Source organism: Acinonyx jubatus, chromosome D2 (genome assembly GCF_027475565.1).
Source record: "Acinonyx jubatus isolate Ajub_Pintada_27869175 chromosome D2, VMU_Ajub_asm_v1.0, whole genome shotgun sequence".
Classification (NCBI taxonomy): Eukaryota; Metazoa; Chordata; class Mammalia; order Carnivora; family Felidae; genus Acinonyx; species Acinonyx jubatus.
In genome coordinates, this window is record NC_069393.1 from 23,500,580 (window position 1) to 23,517,114 (window position 16,535).

The following is a 16,535-nucleotide window of genomic DNA, read 5'->3' on the forward strand; positions in this document are numbered from 1 at the left end:
GCATATACACATACATGTAACATATATAACAACTGTATTTACCATTTTGAACAAAATGAAGGTTAGAAGCTTGAGACACACATTTCCAAGAGACTGGCTTGGCATAGTTGGAAAAAAGGGCATGGGGGAGGCACGGGGCCAAGGATTGTGACTTCTATATTGCAGGATTGTGAAGATTATGTACATATGGAGATATGTATATACCCTGTTAAAGAGCCAGGAGGAAAACTACTAAATGCTTTTAAACAGAAGAATAATTTGATTAATAAGTAAAGGATATATAGAAAGAGAGATATGAGGTGGGCAAGGAAGGCCAATATTACAATAACCAGGGAAAAACATAATGAGAACCTAGACTATTTATATATTTGTTTTCACCATATTCTAGAGAAAAAAGGAAGTTAACATCCAAAGATACATAAATATAAGGGACATAAAATAAATGTGGAGCCAATGAAAAATGAAAAACAAGGATCAAAAGGCTCCATTTGGGGTGGAGCCACAAATCAGGAGTTAAAAATAAATTGCTCTATATATTTGTTACTGATTGCTTAAGGGAAGTACAACTCACTCTTCTCGGTATTGACACAAGACACGAACATCTCACAGAGCAAAAGGAGGTCTCTGTGAAGTCATGAGTAACACCCTTGATAATCTCTTTTCAACTAGCTCTCTGAAGATCTGGTTTGATACAGGGTTAGATTTCATCTTCAAGCCATCCTTCACTCCCTTTTCTGAGCTGAACTCTTAATAAAAACTGGATGTCCAAAGCTGGAAAGGGCTTCAACTAACAAGAGTCTCAAATTACTCTATGTTGCCATTAATCACAAGTCTTTTTGTCTTAGTAGATAATCAAGTTGAAGAAAGGACTGATATCTCTTCTAAAGGTTGAGGATGGCTCTTCATAAGAATGGAGAAAACATAAGAGAAAACCTTCTCTATAGAAGTGAGTCAAGGGAGGGTATATACAGGTAAGGGAGGTCCTAATAGAGGCAGAGGTAATGAGGATGGAGAAAAGAGCCGATGTTTGAGAAATATTTCCAAGGCACAAATTAATAGAGCTATTCACCAACTGGATATGAAAAACGGGGGGAAAATACAGTAGAGTTGAAGTTGCCTTCAAAGTCTTTGCTTGGACACTTGGATAAATGGTGGTGACAAAAGAAACAAAATAGGATAGAATAGGTAGGATTTCTGTAGAATCCAGAATCTGTAGAATCCAGTTTTGATAAAATAATATTTAAAATAAGGTGTTCTGGAAGCAGTTAGAAATAGGCATCTAAAACTCTAGTGAGAGGTCTAAAATGAAATGATACACTTATATATTGCTGACCTTTTGGAAGCAGGTAGAAACCTAGTAGCATATGAAACCATCTTGGGGAAACCTAGAGAGTGAAAGACGTGAAGATGGGAGTGGAGGAAAAATAGGGTGAGAGGACCAAGGGGAGTATACTAAAGAAGAAACAGTGAGGGTTAGGCAGATGACAAGGAGCTATGAAAAGGGTCAAGAAAATAATTAAGAAGTTGAGAACTTCTACTAGGGAAGGGTCATATTGCAGAAGCCCAAGGAGGAAGAGGAGGAGGAAATGGCCAATTGAGCCATCCCTACAAAGGTTTCAAGGGGGATAAGGATCAAAAAACAAAATGCCACAGGGTCATCAGTAATGTTAGTTATAACAGTTATAACCTTAGTTATAACAGTTTCCATCGAAGTTATCTAGAGATCAACTCTACAGGCCTGATATACGGTAGAATGCAAAAGAGTGGAGAAAGCGTGTGTGGGCTACCCATACAATAAATCTGACTGAGGAATGAGGATAAGGCAGTAACCTGAAGAAGAGGAAGACTCAAGCAAACATTTTGGTCGACAGATGTTATCAAAATAAGGTTACTCACAAATAAGTCTGTGAAATTCCCTCTTAAATCCAACTGTCTAGAATTTCTATCTTCACAAGAAAGTAGCTTTATGAGTTAGGGAAGCAGCAAGTTGCAAAAACAACAAACAAACAAAGCTAATGCGCTGGCTTCAAGGAAGAGGGATTTGTCTTACATGACAAGAATTCCAGAGGTAATAGTTAGGGCTGGGGCAGTGGCTGCACAGTGGAATCAGGAACTCAGACTCTTACTATCTTTCTGTTCTGCCATTTGTCACTCATGGTTACAAGATGATTGTCACACTTTGGGTCTGCCTATCCACTTTGCAGAAAAGAAAACAAAAAACAAGGGCAAAGAGTAAAAGAGAAATGACTACTGAGTCTGTCTCTTTTTCTCAGGAAAGGAACAACTTTCTCAGAAACCTCACTCAATTACTTCTGCTTGTATTTCACTGGCCAGAATAGTGTCACATCGCCATCACTAGCTAGAAGTTGACTAGGCAAAAGGCAGTTATGGATAAAAGTTAGGTTATCCCTCATCATCACCCACAAAGAGTGTCTGTCACCCTAGTAAATGATGAAAAAAGTAGGTGAACAACCAAAATTAAAATGAAAAAATATATAAAATCTGCCTGAAAAAAAAAAAAAAAAAAACAAGCGTTAATTATATGCTTCCTCCAGCTACCTACTCAATGAAGAGAGCTCCCCGAGATAGAGTTGAGGCGAGTTTGTGTTAAAAAGATCATTGTCATTGCCTTGACCCTGGCAAATGGAAAATCACTATTCCAGACCCCAGCTTTAAATCATATACAATTAGACAATGAGGCATTGTCTATTCTTGTTGCAGATACGGTTGCCACCATTGCTATTTCATGAAGATTTTATCCCCAGGCTTACTTACTATCATTGTCAACATTACTCCTTACCTAATTTTTAGTGATTTAAATATCCAAGTAGATTATCTTTCCAAGAGGCTGGACTCTTGGTTCCTTAACCTCCTTCCCTCTGATGACCTTACTCTCCACCCTAACTCAGCTTCTCTTTCTCAAGGTCAAACTTTAACCTACTCCTTACCAAAAGCCACATCACTCCCATAATCTCTATTCTAACTATGTTCTCTGTCCTCCACCTCCTATCTTTTCACCTCTCTCCCTCTAGTGCCTTGACTCTGAGAATTGTTCCACAGCACTAGAATCTACAATCTATTGGTTCTACCACCTTTTTACTGTCCACACCACCCTCACAGCCTCAGTTCTTTACATAAATTCCATAATCAGTTATTCCCTTGGGTCAGCTGTCAGTTCTCTTGCTCTGTCCTCCCTTCAACTTACATGACAAAACCCAATCTTGATTGACTCTCTACCTACTTCAGGTCTGTATCCAACGAGTTTAATATGACTGAAGAAAAATATAACATTTTGAATAGATTCACTTGAAATTCTTACTCACTAATTAGCAAGAGAGTCCTGAATGCTTCTTGGCACTCCTACTGCATTTTGCTGTTCCATTCACGTTTCCACCACACTAGACAACCATTCAACACCTTTCCTCTCTTTTCAAATTTCCAACCTCTTATCCCTATCCATTCTCATTTTTAGTTGATTATCATGCTTCTTATTTCTTGTAAAAAAAATGGTGAAAACCAGAAGAGAAATTCCATGTTTCACTGTCACTTCTCCCCATAATACTCTGCTCTTATATCTGCCTTCCCACCTGTTACTATGGGTGAACTCCACAGGTCATGTTTAAGGTCAACCCCTCTGTTCTCCCTCTAGTTGTCTACTCTAAGTTGTCTGATCTTGTCTACTCTAAGACATTGCTTCAATGATGGCCTCCAACTCACCTGAGTAATCTGTGTGATCTCTTTTTAAAATCATTTCTATCAGTGTTCAAATATGCCAAAATTTCTTCCAGCTCAAAAAAAATTGTTGGATCCTCATACCCCCTCCAGCTATCACCTACATTTTCTGTTTCCCTTTGAAGGAAATATTGGAAAGGAGTTTCCTCTTCCCATTGTCTCCAACTTCCCTCTCCTTATTCTTTCTTGAACCTATTTCAATAGGACTTTCATTCCAGTCATTTGGCTAAAACTCTCTTCTAGGTCACCAACAACTTCCAAGTTACTAAATCCATGCTCAACTCAGGCCTCATATTACTTGACCTATCAGCAGCATGTAACAGGTAATCACTCCTCTTTGACATTTTCTTCCCTTGGGTTTAGGGACATCAAATCCTCCTAATTTCCTCCTAAGTCACTGGTTGCTCTCCTGGCTGATTCCTCTCCTCTCTGCAAATTCTAAACATTAGGTCACCCCAGGTAACCGCCATCAAAACTCATCTTTTCTGTGTGTACCACTTTGCAAGATAAAAATTCTTATCTGGTCACACAGCTTTAACTCCAGGTATATACTGATAATTCCCAACTTTGTGTTTCCAGCCTGGACTGCCCTCCACACTTCTAGACTTCTACCTCTAGCTGCCTATACGATATTTCCACTGGGATATCTAGTAGGCATTTCAAACAAGATATCCAAAAACGAAATCTGGTCTTCCCCATCCCTCCTCCCTGGCTCCCCTGCATACTTCCCTACCTCAAAAGAAAGCAGCAGCATCGTTCCAGTTGCTAAGGACTAAAATCTCATGATCACTTTTGACTCTGTTTCCCTCTAAGCTCATATCCAACCCATCAGCAAATCCTGTTGGCTCTACCTTTAAAATCTCTCTAGGAATTAGCCTCTCCCCACTACCTCCACTGCTACTACTCTGGTACAAGCTGCCATCATGTCTTGCCTGAATCACTGTCATAGCTTCCTAACTTATCTCCTGCCACCACCCTTGTCCATCTTTAGCCTACACTCAACATGGCAGCCAGAGTGATCATTCATTATATCTCTCAGAGGAAAAGCTGAAGTACTGCAGTAGCATCCGGAATTCTTAACCTTTGTGAAGTGAATCTCTCTGGCAGACAGTTGAAGTCTATAGATTCCTTCTCAAAATAACATTTTTAAGTACGTAAAAGACATGGGGTTAAAAAAGAAACCAACCATATTGAAACACAGTGAACAAAAATTAAGTCCAAATTTGTAATATGTGAATACATGAGCTTCTTTATTACCTTAAATAACAATATCTAGTAGACGCTGAGTACGAGTTTTTGCTCTGGACAATCTGGTCCTTGCTACCTCTCTGACCTCAGTTCCTACCATTCCCCCCAGTCATTTGGCTCAAGCCACCCTGGCCATTTTTTTGGTCCATCAAGCATGCTTCGTCCCCAGAGACTTGGCATTTTCTGTTCCCCAAATATCTACATTCTGTCCCCCATTCAGGTCTCTGATCAAACATCACCTTCCCAGTGATGCCTTCCCTGGCCACTATGTTTAAAATGGCAACTCTCCTCCTATACCCATACCTTGGCACAACCTTTCCTGCTATATTTTCTTCATAATATTTATCACCACCTAAAAGATAGGGCAGCTAGACAAACAGATACATAATTCCCTGGTTAATTTTTTTATTGTCTTTTCACACATGCACACACACACACACAATTTCTATAAGGGCAGGGATTTTTATCAGTTTTGTTTATTGTTGTATTTATAGCACGTGGCACTTAATAAATATTTGTTGAAAGGAAAAATAAATAAGGTGAATTTCTGCCTCCTAGATGAGTGCCTCTGAGGGCTGCCTCCTCTGAGCCAGGCTTCAGGCAGTAGTCTTGCTCAGGGAAGTGATTGCCAACTTTGCCAAGTGTTTTGTAACGTCAAAATATCCATTGTCATATAGTCCCCCAAATGAAATTGATTACCTTTAAAGCCACACCCTAGCTGCACAGGCACTACACTGAGTTCTTGACTTGGGTGTCTGACCACTTGGCCACTTTCCTTGGTGCTAAAAGAGAATGGCCTGGCCATGGCCATTCTTTCTCATGTCAGGGCCTTTTAAATAAAGTTCCACTCCATAGACCCAATATGAAAGGAGAGTAAAGAAAACTCAGTGATAGATAAGATACTATAAGAGACTGTCAGAATCTTCACAACAGAATAAAATAATGCTCAGGGTACTATCGATGAACACAATCATAAAAGAGCACACCATTTTCTTAACTGGGGCACCATCCAATCTATGCACAGTGGCACAACATATTTCTCCTCCAAAAATGCCAATTTCAAACTATGACTATTGATCTCTATCTAACCCTGAAAATTAATGATCCCAAAGAGAAAAAGTGACATTGAATCATTAGAGAATTTCAGACAATAAAAATAAAACTAAAGGGGTTGTGGCAAGTTCGAGACTTAATAAGTGTGTTACAGTTTTTAATCCATTGTGTCTGGCATGACATATAGAATTAGAACAAATGGGCTTTGTTTGTTTTAGCTTAGTGGGCTTTTGTTTTGTTTTACTTTGAACCACTTCCATGTGAAGGCTCCATGGAGACACCCTGTTTTTCAATGTATCTTTTAGTGATTACAGGGTAAGGGGCCAGAAATGAAAAACAATGAATGAATCTCCATAGAGTACACTTTACTCTCCAAGAAGCATATGTCAGCATAATGGATGTGTAGTTCACTGGAAAAAGAGGTAACTTCTACCAGAAGGTATTAGGAATATCCAGGAATATAATATCATTAGGGAGAGATCTTTCTTCTTTTCTTTCTGTAGGCCCATATTCCTGCAAGAATTCAAGTTTCTCTTTTGCTATGTCTTCTGCTTCTACAAGATTTCCTTTGATATTCATTTAATTTAATCCAACACAATGGATTTACTCCAGTGGAGTCATAGGATTTACTCCAGATCCTACAGTTTTCTAAGAATACCTTTAAAACTTTAGGCCAGAGGCATATCTTATACAGGAACATATATGATATAAGGTGTGAAATATTCCTTGAGACTCCTTCTTTCTCCCCCAGGTTACCTGACTAGCCTGTCAGCCCTTCACCCACTGGCCAAGCAGAAGTTATAGAAGTTACTGAAGACAGATGCCCCAGGGACAAATCCACCTAATCCTCACTGAGGTGTGAACAAGGCACAACTGGTGTGGCAGCTCTTGTGCCTGAAAAAGAAGAGCACTTTAGGAGGGAGAGAGAGTTGAAGGAGAACATTTGGGGAGCTTTCAGCACTCTGTCCTTCCTCCCTAGCATACCGTGTAGTGGGATGGGAAGCTGCAATTTCTGGACATTTCTCCACTGAATTTTAGGGGGTTTGTAAAGTACAGGGACTGGAACCAGTTACTCATCTGGAGTTTCCTGGGTGGTAGGATCTGCCAACCTGCCCTGGCTAGGTGGCATAGTGAGAGTTGGCACAGATCACCCTTGAACTGTTCATAGAGCCAAGGTAGGTATGGAGGGGGTTCCTAAGGTTCCCATTGATCTAGGTCAGGCTGGGCCTTGGGAAACAGAAAAACAGAATCCACTTAAGTATGCATTATAGAAGGAATTTAGGGCAAAGAATTGGTTATACAGGTGATGAAGGAGCCAAGAGTCAAACAGAGAATGATGAAACAACCCAGAAATTAGCAAAGTAGGAATGAATATTAGCTCTAGGATGGAAAGACAAAGGAGGTAGTACTGGAATGCAAGGGCCAAAGACCATGGAGAACCCATCCAGTGGGAGCTGGAGCCACAGAGGACACCCCATGGCTGCCAGTAATGCCACCTACAATCTCTTGCCAATCCTCCTATTTGCTGGTTCTGGACAAAACCCAGCTGACCTGGCAGCCTGGACAACATAGCCTGTAGGATCAGCCCCTTGTGATAACAAAGGGTAGCAGGGGAAGGATGACAAATGAGCTCAAGAGTAAAATGCCTGAGACTGGCAGAGTAGCAGAAGCCAGATAGCCACGCCCCAGAAACTTCCACTGTTGGAAGGAAGAACGTGGTGGGACCCCTGGAGACTGTTCTCCAAGGATGAAGGTGAGGAAGCAGTACTATCCAATGCTGCCCTGACATGTTCAGGCTAGAGAGTGCCATCCAACACGCCCCATGAGAAAGCAGCACCAGGTACTATCCAGGCCAAGAGAGCCACCTATCAGGACGGCTGGCATCACCAGCACCTGACAGCAGACCAACAAGAAACCAGTAGCTGGGCTCTGCTGGAAAGTCCTTGACTTCATCCCAGATGATCATTTTTCTTCCCACTCATGTACCCTCACCTGCAGGGGATCTTCCTCCCCTCCCTGCAATGGAGGCATACAGGCAAGCTCAAGGTCCCAGGGGGAGGGAAGAAAACTCCTTGAGAAACAGACAGAAACCATGAAATTGATGTTTTAAATTAGACAGCAGCTAGGGGTCACAGCACCTGATTTGGACTGAATATTCATTTGAAATGAGACTATTTTAAACCATAAGTGACTTAAAATATTTAGGATCAAACCTAATTTCACAGTTTGGGTGAAATTGAGTATCCTCTCTTCCAAGAGGGAATGGGAACTTGTCAAAGAAACATAAGTGCTCCCACAAAGAAAATTAAGCATTGTTTGCACACAGCAGGGAGGCAACTATTCAGTAATTCCCAGTATACCAAATGCACAGGACATGCTTAAACCACAAGGGAAAAGCAGCTGGAGAGATGGATTTTCATCACTGTAGATGTTAGCAGGCACAGCTGGAGAGCAGTGTGAGCAGCATGGTGGGCAAGAACTGCTCTCCAGGATCAATCCAGGAAGATCTCATGGAGCAAACAGACCCTTGGATTTTTTGTAAGTAGGGCTAATGGCCCGGCAGAGTTGGGGAATGGAAATTCTGGGCAAATAATGCTCCTTGCAGAAAGTTCAAAGACAGTGGTGAGAGTGAATGGGTCAGAGGTGTGTGTTTATTAAGCTCTTGTCTCTTAGCTGCAAGGCACTCTTCCATGCTCTGCTTTGTGATGCTGGGGTTGGGAATTCAGCAAACCTATTTCACTTTTGCCAGCTGATCCTTTTAGGTGCTCCCAGGGGCAAAATAAAGAGACTGAAGGGGAAGGGAAAAGGGACTTGCTCATTCCTGTTTTGGTTTTTGCTTATACTGTTTCTATTCCAAGACCTTTCTCTTGGCAGTAGGTATTGGTCCCAGTTCCCTGAGTTTTTCCAAGGCTACTAGACCTTCCTCAGAGTTCCCCACACCAGTTGGCCATGGCCCCTCCTCAGTGGCCTAGGCCTTAGCTCTCTGTATACCCCCTTCTCCAAGATTCTAGATTCCTAATCACCCCAACCTCTTCCCTCTGTTCCCTTAGCTACCTTCTGTGATGCCTCAGTATTCCCTTTTGTGTATTTTCAGTCCTCCAGCACCTGTTTCCCTACTTCCTTATTAAATTCTATTTAAATGAGGAAAGATATACTGTGCTTGCCTTAACTTGATGACAAAAATCTGTATACCAAAGTTCAAAATATTTATAAATGGGACAGAGGATCATGGATTTGTGTATCAAGTGCTCTTGTTGGGTGACCTTTAGGCAAAAGTCAGGTCATTTATAAAAAATCTCGAGATTTGAACCTGTTGGGGGCATACTGAACACACAGAAACAAGTAGAACTGCTCAGGGTCTTGATCTGTCATTAACACAGTCATCAACCCAAACAAAATACGAAGGGTCTCCTGCCAATTGTAAGAAGTGTCTCAGAAACGACCTGGAAGAGAAGACAGCCCAGCAGTGATGCTATTGCTTGTTTGAGAGGATTTAGAGCATAGAAGCGGCCCACTGGATCAAGCACCACGGAGACCAGAAAGAGTCACAGAGAAGAATTTCCGTGTGGGTTTAGGAGCAAGAGGATCTTCAGTGATCTTAGTAAGTGTGGTCTCTGTGGAGCGGGGGTGGCAGAGGCTGGCGTGGACAGACTCCAGTAGTGAGTCAGGGCGGCTTTTTGATGCATCATTTCATTAGTGCTTGGGAGTAGCTGCTAGGTGGAAAGCCACGTGGTGTCTGCTAATGCTGACCTCCAGCACTCTTGTCGGCACTGATTGCAGTTTGTGCACAACCTGGTGCATGAATTGAATCTGATAAGAAGCCTGGGAAATCATATTCTCCTCTACTCAAAACTCATTGTTAAGTAGACTACAAGGCATTTTTCCCTCCGCTCCCAGTGGCCCAAATCCAGCTGATGCTCCGGAATTGTTTAGTACTATTCTCCCTTTCCTACTACAAAAAGTATAAAAATGCATCCTAACACCGCAGAGAGATTTTCTCATCCCTGTTGCTCCATTAGGGAAGGGAGATGGATTTTCTCCGTCATGTGTAATTTCAAAGGATGGGCAATGCCTGGGGCTCTGGGGTCTGGGGTTGAACAGAGGGTGCTTGAATCCTAGCTGGGTCCAGAAACTTACTTAAGCTCTCTGACCTACAGTTTCTTCATTTGGATTGTAATAGAGACGATGATATTTTCCCCAGAGTGCTGCTGTGAGAAATAATTAACCAAGCATCTAGAACTGAGTCTGGCATAGAGTAGGTCTTTGGTTAATGGGAGTCTTGTTATTTTCAGGGAGGATCCTATTTAAAATCATTAGATTGCTTAGTTATATCTCTCAAAATTCCTTCATAGAAAATAAATATTTAAACTCTGTTTCATATGCTTTGGGGACATTTGCAAGTAATTGGAAGATCTCATCTTTCAGGAAAACCTTCTGATTATGCATTAGTTCATTCTCCATCACCCCCTCACAACAGGATTATGACTGTGCCAGCTCTCCATAGATTTCTGGGTCTAGAATAATTTCAGAATTTTGGGAGTTAACTGAAAGAAATGAGGGCAACGCTTTGGGGTAGAGGCCCCACTCCTTCTGCCATCCTTGGGGACTACATTTAGAGACGCCCACACTAAAGAGGTGTGAGGGACATGTGCAATTTTCCTCTCCAGAAACTATTCCCCTCTCCTCCTGCAAAGGCACTGATTTATTGGGATTGTTTACTTGGGGTTTGCTTGTGATGATCCATTCTCCTTGACTCAGCCCCACAGGCTGTGAGATTCCACCCATACCTTATGTTTAACCCAGTAGGATCATGGCCCTCCATTGGCCACAGAGATCATTCAAGAGTGTGCATGTGACCTAAGTTGGTCCAATATGGTGAATTTCAAGGATTTGACAAGAAACCCTCAGACAACCTATTGCTCTTCTCTGATGGGTTTTGCCTTGTGGTGGAATAAGCCTGGAGTTTCTGGGGGTATGACGTGGAACCTGGAAATAAATCTATTCAAGAAGAGAGAAACTTCAACTCTAAATCAAGTCAAAGCCAAATCAGCATCTTAGTTTTCAATGGCCAGAAACGGTAAATTCCCCATTGTGCTTAAGTCAGCTCAAGCCAGGATTTTTGTCACTGGAAAAATTTGTGACTGATACTAGAGGCAACCTGAGAGTATTTGAATCAGTACTCATCAGAAGAGATAAAATCCCGATTCTTCCAGAGCTGCTACAGAATTTATGATTGATTGCTTTCTCTCAGACACGACATCCTATATATCTGCCAAAGGAAATTCTCCATTGGCTGCCTCCAACAGAGAAATGGTAAAGAAAGCAAAAATTTAATTTAAGTAAAAATTCACATAAATTCATAAAGTACTTCCCTGCAGACTAAACTCCCATGATCATTTTGCGGATAAATTCTGATAACAGCAATATACACAATAATGAAGATAACAAATAAAGGCTTCTAACTATCAATAATATTCCAGGGGGTGTCAGAGCCCAAGTATTTTCAGTAAGACGCCTCATCTATGAAGGGTATAACACTCCCCCTGTTCCTGCCTTGAGTAAAAGCCTCTTCCTTATGAGTCTCCAGCTTTCTGAGAGCACCCAGTGATACCCCTTTATAACCTAAAAAGGGTCTCCTTGGTGGCAGTCCAGATGCTAACTGCCTAGAATAGTAAGTGAGTTATAATTTGTACCAGAGATGTTGCTGTAATTACAATACAATGAAAAAGTCAGAGCTTTTAATTGTTTCCACTTTAATATAGACTTCGGGCTTGCAGACTAGAACCTAAGAAACTCAGCCAGCAGCAGTCTGAAAATCTGACATCCTTGGCTCATTGTCATCTTCATTTTTGCCCTGAGGGCCAACAAGGTAAATTGTCTCCGGATGCAGAGCAGTCTCTGGCAGATTCCAGCTGGGCTCTGTGTGAAGCAGCATCAAACTGTTCCTTTTCTCCTGCATGTTGTATGTAACAGCCAGTCCAGGGAGGAAGAGACCAAGGCTGGCCAGGGGCAGGAGTTTAAATGATGCCGATGGGGTCCACCCTGCAAACCCAGCCATCCTCAGGAATGTACCTTCCCATCACACCATATGGGAAGGTGCTTGGTCATGGTATGATAAATCTTTTTTTTTTCCTTCTTTCTTTCCCCTTCCTTCCTTCCTTCCTTCCTTCCTTCCTTCCTTCCTTCCTTCCATTTCTCTTTCTCTTCTTTCTTTCTTATTCTTCTTTTATTTTCTTTTAGTTTCATTTCATTCCCTTTCTTTCTTTCTTTCTTTCTTTCTTTCTTTCTTTCTTTCTTTCTTTCTTTCTTTCTCTCCTTCCCATCTCTGAAGCATTTGGAAATTTTCCTTAAGGAGTTCTGGTAGATAATAAGTAGACTTCTTAGACTGCTACTAATAGCATCCACCATTGATTTTTTTTCTTGTATCACTTCGGGTTTTTCAGTTGTAAGCAAGCAACATACACTGATTCTGGATAACAAGCAAAACAGATTTTACTGTAAGGATATGAGATAGCTCACAGAATTGAAGGAAAAACTAAAGAATCAAGCATGGAAAAATCTGAGAACCAGAACAAGTCTGGGATCTAGGCAGGAACTATGAACATTATTTTTAGGTCTCTGCAACAACCATTTTCCTTCATTGCAATAATTGGGCTAAAGAGTCAGATTCCTGGGTAAGAGAATTCCATGAGCCTAGCTTGGCTCAACTGCCTAGAGCTTGGATCTCAGAGTCCCTTGATTGACAGCTCCACCAAGACTGCTCTCAGTAGAGGGGGAGTTCCCAAAGGGTCATCAGGAAAAGAAAACGTTGTTCTGGGTGAACAACAACAACAACAAAAACCAGATGTCATATATAGTGCCTTGGATCACGCTGCCTCCTCTACCTGAATGTCCTTCCCCACTGCAGACTCTAATCCAGCTCAAACATCACCTCCCCCAGGAAGTCTGCAGTGACACAAACACATGCCCTCAACCAGCTGCTGAGTTAGACATGCCAGTCTCCTGGATTCCCTTCTCTTACTGCTCTTAAAACACTGAAGTGTAATTCTTTGAATGTCTGGCTTCCTTGAGGAAAGAAGATTATTCAATCTTCTATCCTTAGCACCTAGCACACTTAAACCAAGTATTACAAATCCAGGAGGTACTATAGGGAATAAATAGACCCCCATCACACAATATCTTATCAGAGAGCTAACTGATAAAACCATGAGGCACTCAAGACTCATGTGTCTTGGATGATTAGTTGAAAGGAAAAACGGGCCAGTGATGAATCTTATACTTTACAGAATCTGAACTATTTTGACTTTAAGTTATAGTTGTATCTTTATTCAGACAGGATTCAACAATAATATATCAATCCAATAACTATCATCCTCAAAGCAGTATCAATACAAATTTTTTAAGGATTTGTTGTAACTTTTGGAGCACAGAATATAAATACCTGTTTATTTTGTACTCAATACCTAGAAAGCAGATGCTAAGTAAACACACCAGGTGAAATAAATTAAATCAGAAAATTCACCTCAAATAAATGCTGACACCTAAGTTTGCCTTCCCATTGAAGATCTAATTCACACATCAATCACACCTTCCCATTCAAAGTCATAAGAAAATGCCCACAACTTTATAAAAGAAGTTGCCAAGTGATATTCATGTGGGTGCTTCTTGGTGAGGAGGGGGCGGGTCTGCAGGACCTGGTTGGCTCCCATGTGCTGTGGACTTAGAACATGTTGGGAAACAACTGGTGAGTGATTTGGATCCTCCTCCAGCCTCTCTCTGGCTGTCCCATGCAGGATAAACATGTTTCCAACCGTCTTCTCAAAGATTGGGTGAATACCTACCCCAATAAGCCTAGGAAACCCTGGCCATGGCCTTAATCTCCTAGGTCAGGTCTGCTTTTCCACTAGAGTGTGCCTTTGTGCAAATAGAAAAAGGCACTGCCTGTTACATGGTCAGATTAGAAAGACTCTTCCTCAGACACCTGAATTAGCAAAAGGCCCCTACATGGCCATGCAAGGGTGCAGTCTTGTATCAGGGCCATCGCTTGGGGAGCAGAGCATGGACTGTGTTTCAGACCCCACCTGGCCAGCACCTTTGTACAGCGAAGGGACTGCACACCTACACATGGCATCCCTGCCCTAGATAAGCCCTTTCTCCAAAGAAGAGAACATGAAGTAGATTCAAACCAAGTATTACAAATCCAGGAGGTACTATAGGGAATAAATAGACCCCCATCGCACAATATCTTATCAGAGAGCTAACTGATAAAACCATAAGGAAGGCCAGTCTCAGCATCAAGAAAGGGAACTGGTTCTTTTAATTTTAAAACGCCAAACATATGGAAAAGTATAAACATCTTTCAACAACCGAGATTTAATAATAGCATTTTTATCATATTTTATCCAAATCTTATTGAAGACTTTCCCCACCAAACTACTATCCCCTTCTCCTTCTTCCATCTCCAAACTGTCTTCAGGTTGATATTTGTTCTGCCCATGTTCATTTCTGATACTTTCTAGTATTTTTACACAAACAACATATACGTGTTTAAAAAACAAAAAAACGAAAAAACAACAACAACAACAAAACATGTGATTTAGGGGTGCCTGGGTGGCTCCAACTCTTGATTTCGGCTCAGGTCATGATCTCAACAGTTCATGAGTTCAAGCCCTGCATCAGGCTCTGCACTGACAGTGCAGACCCTGCTTGGGATTCTCTCTCTCCCTCCCTCTCTGCCCCTCCACTGCTTGCTCTCTCTCTCTCTCTCTCTCTCTCTCTCAAAATACATAAACTTTAGGGGTGCCTGGGTGGCTCAGCTGGTTGGGCGTCCAACTTCAGCTCAGGTCATGATCTCACGGTTCAGGGGTTCAGGCCCCGCGTCGGGCTCTGTGCTGACAGCTCGGAGCCTGGAGCCTGCTTCGGATTCTGTGTCTCCCTCTCTCTCTGCCTCTTCCCTATTCACTCTCTCTCTCTCAAAAATAAATAAATGTTAAAAAAAATTTTTAAAAATACATAAACTTTAAAAAAATAAACATATGATTTAGATGTACATATATAATAAATACATATAAGCTACATATATTTTATGTAAACATATAATAAACCCAGTATAATATAACATATAATAAACATATAATGTGAACAGTATAAAGTTTGGTGTGTTTGTATATTTTTATCTGAAAGGTATCATATAATTTAGCTCCTTCTGTAGTTTGCTATTTGTATGTCAATGTTATCCTTCAGAGATTGATTGATCCATATTGGTACATGTAGCTCTATCTCATTCATGTTAAGTGCTATATAAGATTGCATTATATGACTAATTCACAACTTACTTATCTATCCTGCTACAGATGGGCCTTTATTCGTCCCAGTTTTTTGCCTTTCCAATAATGAAAATATCATTCTTTGTATACATGTGCAAGAGATTTTCTAGGATATATACTTACAAGTGGAATTTCTAGGTCTTAGGTTATGCACTTCTTCGATTTGATAGATATTGCCAATGTGCTCTCCAGGGTAATGTTGCCGACACACTCTAACCAGCAATATGTGAGATGTGTCTCCCCACAGCCTCATCAAAACTGGGTTTACCAGATATTATCATTTTGGCCAGGCTCAGGGTGTAAAATAGTATCACACTATGGTTTTAATTTGAATTTTCGTTGTTATTAATGAGATTAAGTTTATTTTTCTGTGAGGGTCCAGTTCATATTATTCGCCCACTTTTCTTTGATTATCTTTTCTTATTGATCCATAGGAATTTTTTAAAATAAATTTTTATTAAGAATTCTTGGTTGGTTATAGGCATTATAATATCTTTTCTAAGTCTGAAGCTTATACTTTGTTTATTGTGTCTTTGTTGGTACAGAATTATATTTCAATATAATATTTTAAAACTTTTCCTTTTGGTGTATGCCTTTTGAGACATAAGCCCCTATGTTTAAAAGTCTCCTATGTTTTCTCCTAAAAGTTATAAAATTTCCCTTTCATATGTACATCTTAATTCTATGTGGAATTTACTTGTGTCTAAACACTGAGGTAGGGATTTCCTTTCCACCAATTATCCCAACACTTGAAGAATAATTCTTCCCCTCTCTGTAGGTTTATATTGCTGTCTCTGTTGTGAACCAAGTTCCCATGTGTGGAGTCTACTGTTGAGACCATTCCATTTTTGTACAGGAAGAGATCTGCTCTCCTCCTGTACAGGTACCAAGCTCCTTCATTACTTTCAGAAAAGGCAGTTTTACTGATAACCTGAAATGATGCCATTCTTTGGGTGAGATGAGAACACCTCCAGGAAGGGCAATGCTCTAAATCAGTGACAATGTGACATACATATCTTGCTTGGATTCATTCCAATCTACCAATCCACTGAGAGAAGCATCAACAGAGAAAATCAGAGAAAGATCCAGGGCACTCAGGGCTTCCAGAAAGGGGAAAGAAGATAGATTTGGATAGAGAGGGTCTTGGACAGGAAAGGAAAAAAAATGTAATCTCCA

The 16,535-nt window shown here is 40.9% G+C and overlaps 1 long non-coding RNA gene across 18 annotated transcripts in view; it reads right to left on the reverse strand.

Annotated features, from left to right (window-relative positions):
* LOC106989878 (uncharacterized) overlaps positions 1-16,535 on the reverse strand; it is a 59,829-nt gene that overhangs the window by 23,906 nt on the left and 19,388 nt on the right. The window contains exon 5 of one of the 18 annotated variants that reach the window (XR_008292379.1): positions 12,288-12,502. The exons of the other annotated variants lie outside the window; for them this stretch is intronic. This is a non-coding gene — a long non-coding RNA (uncharacterized LOC106989878). Of the gene's footprint in view, positions 1-12,287; positions 12,503-16,535 lie in introns of those variants that run through there. 18 annotated transcript variants of the gene reach the window in all.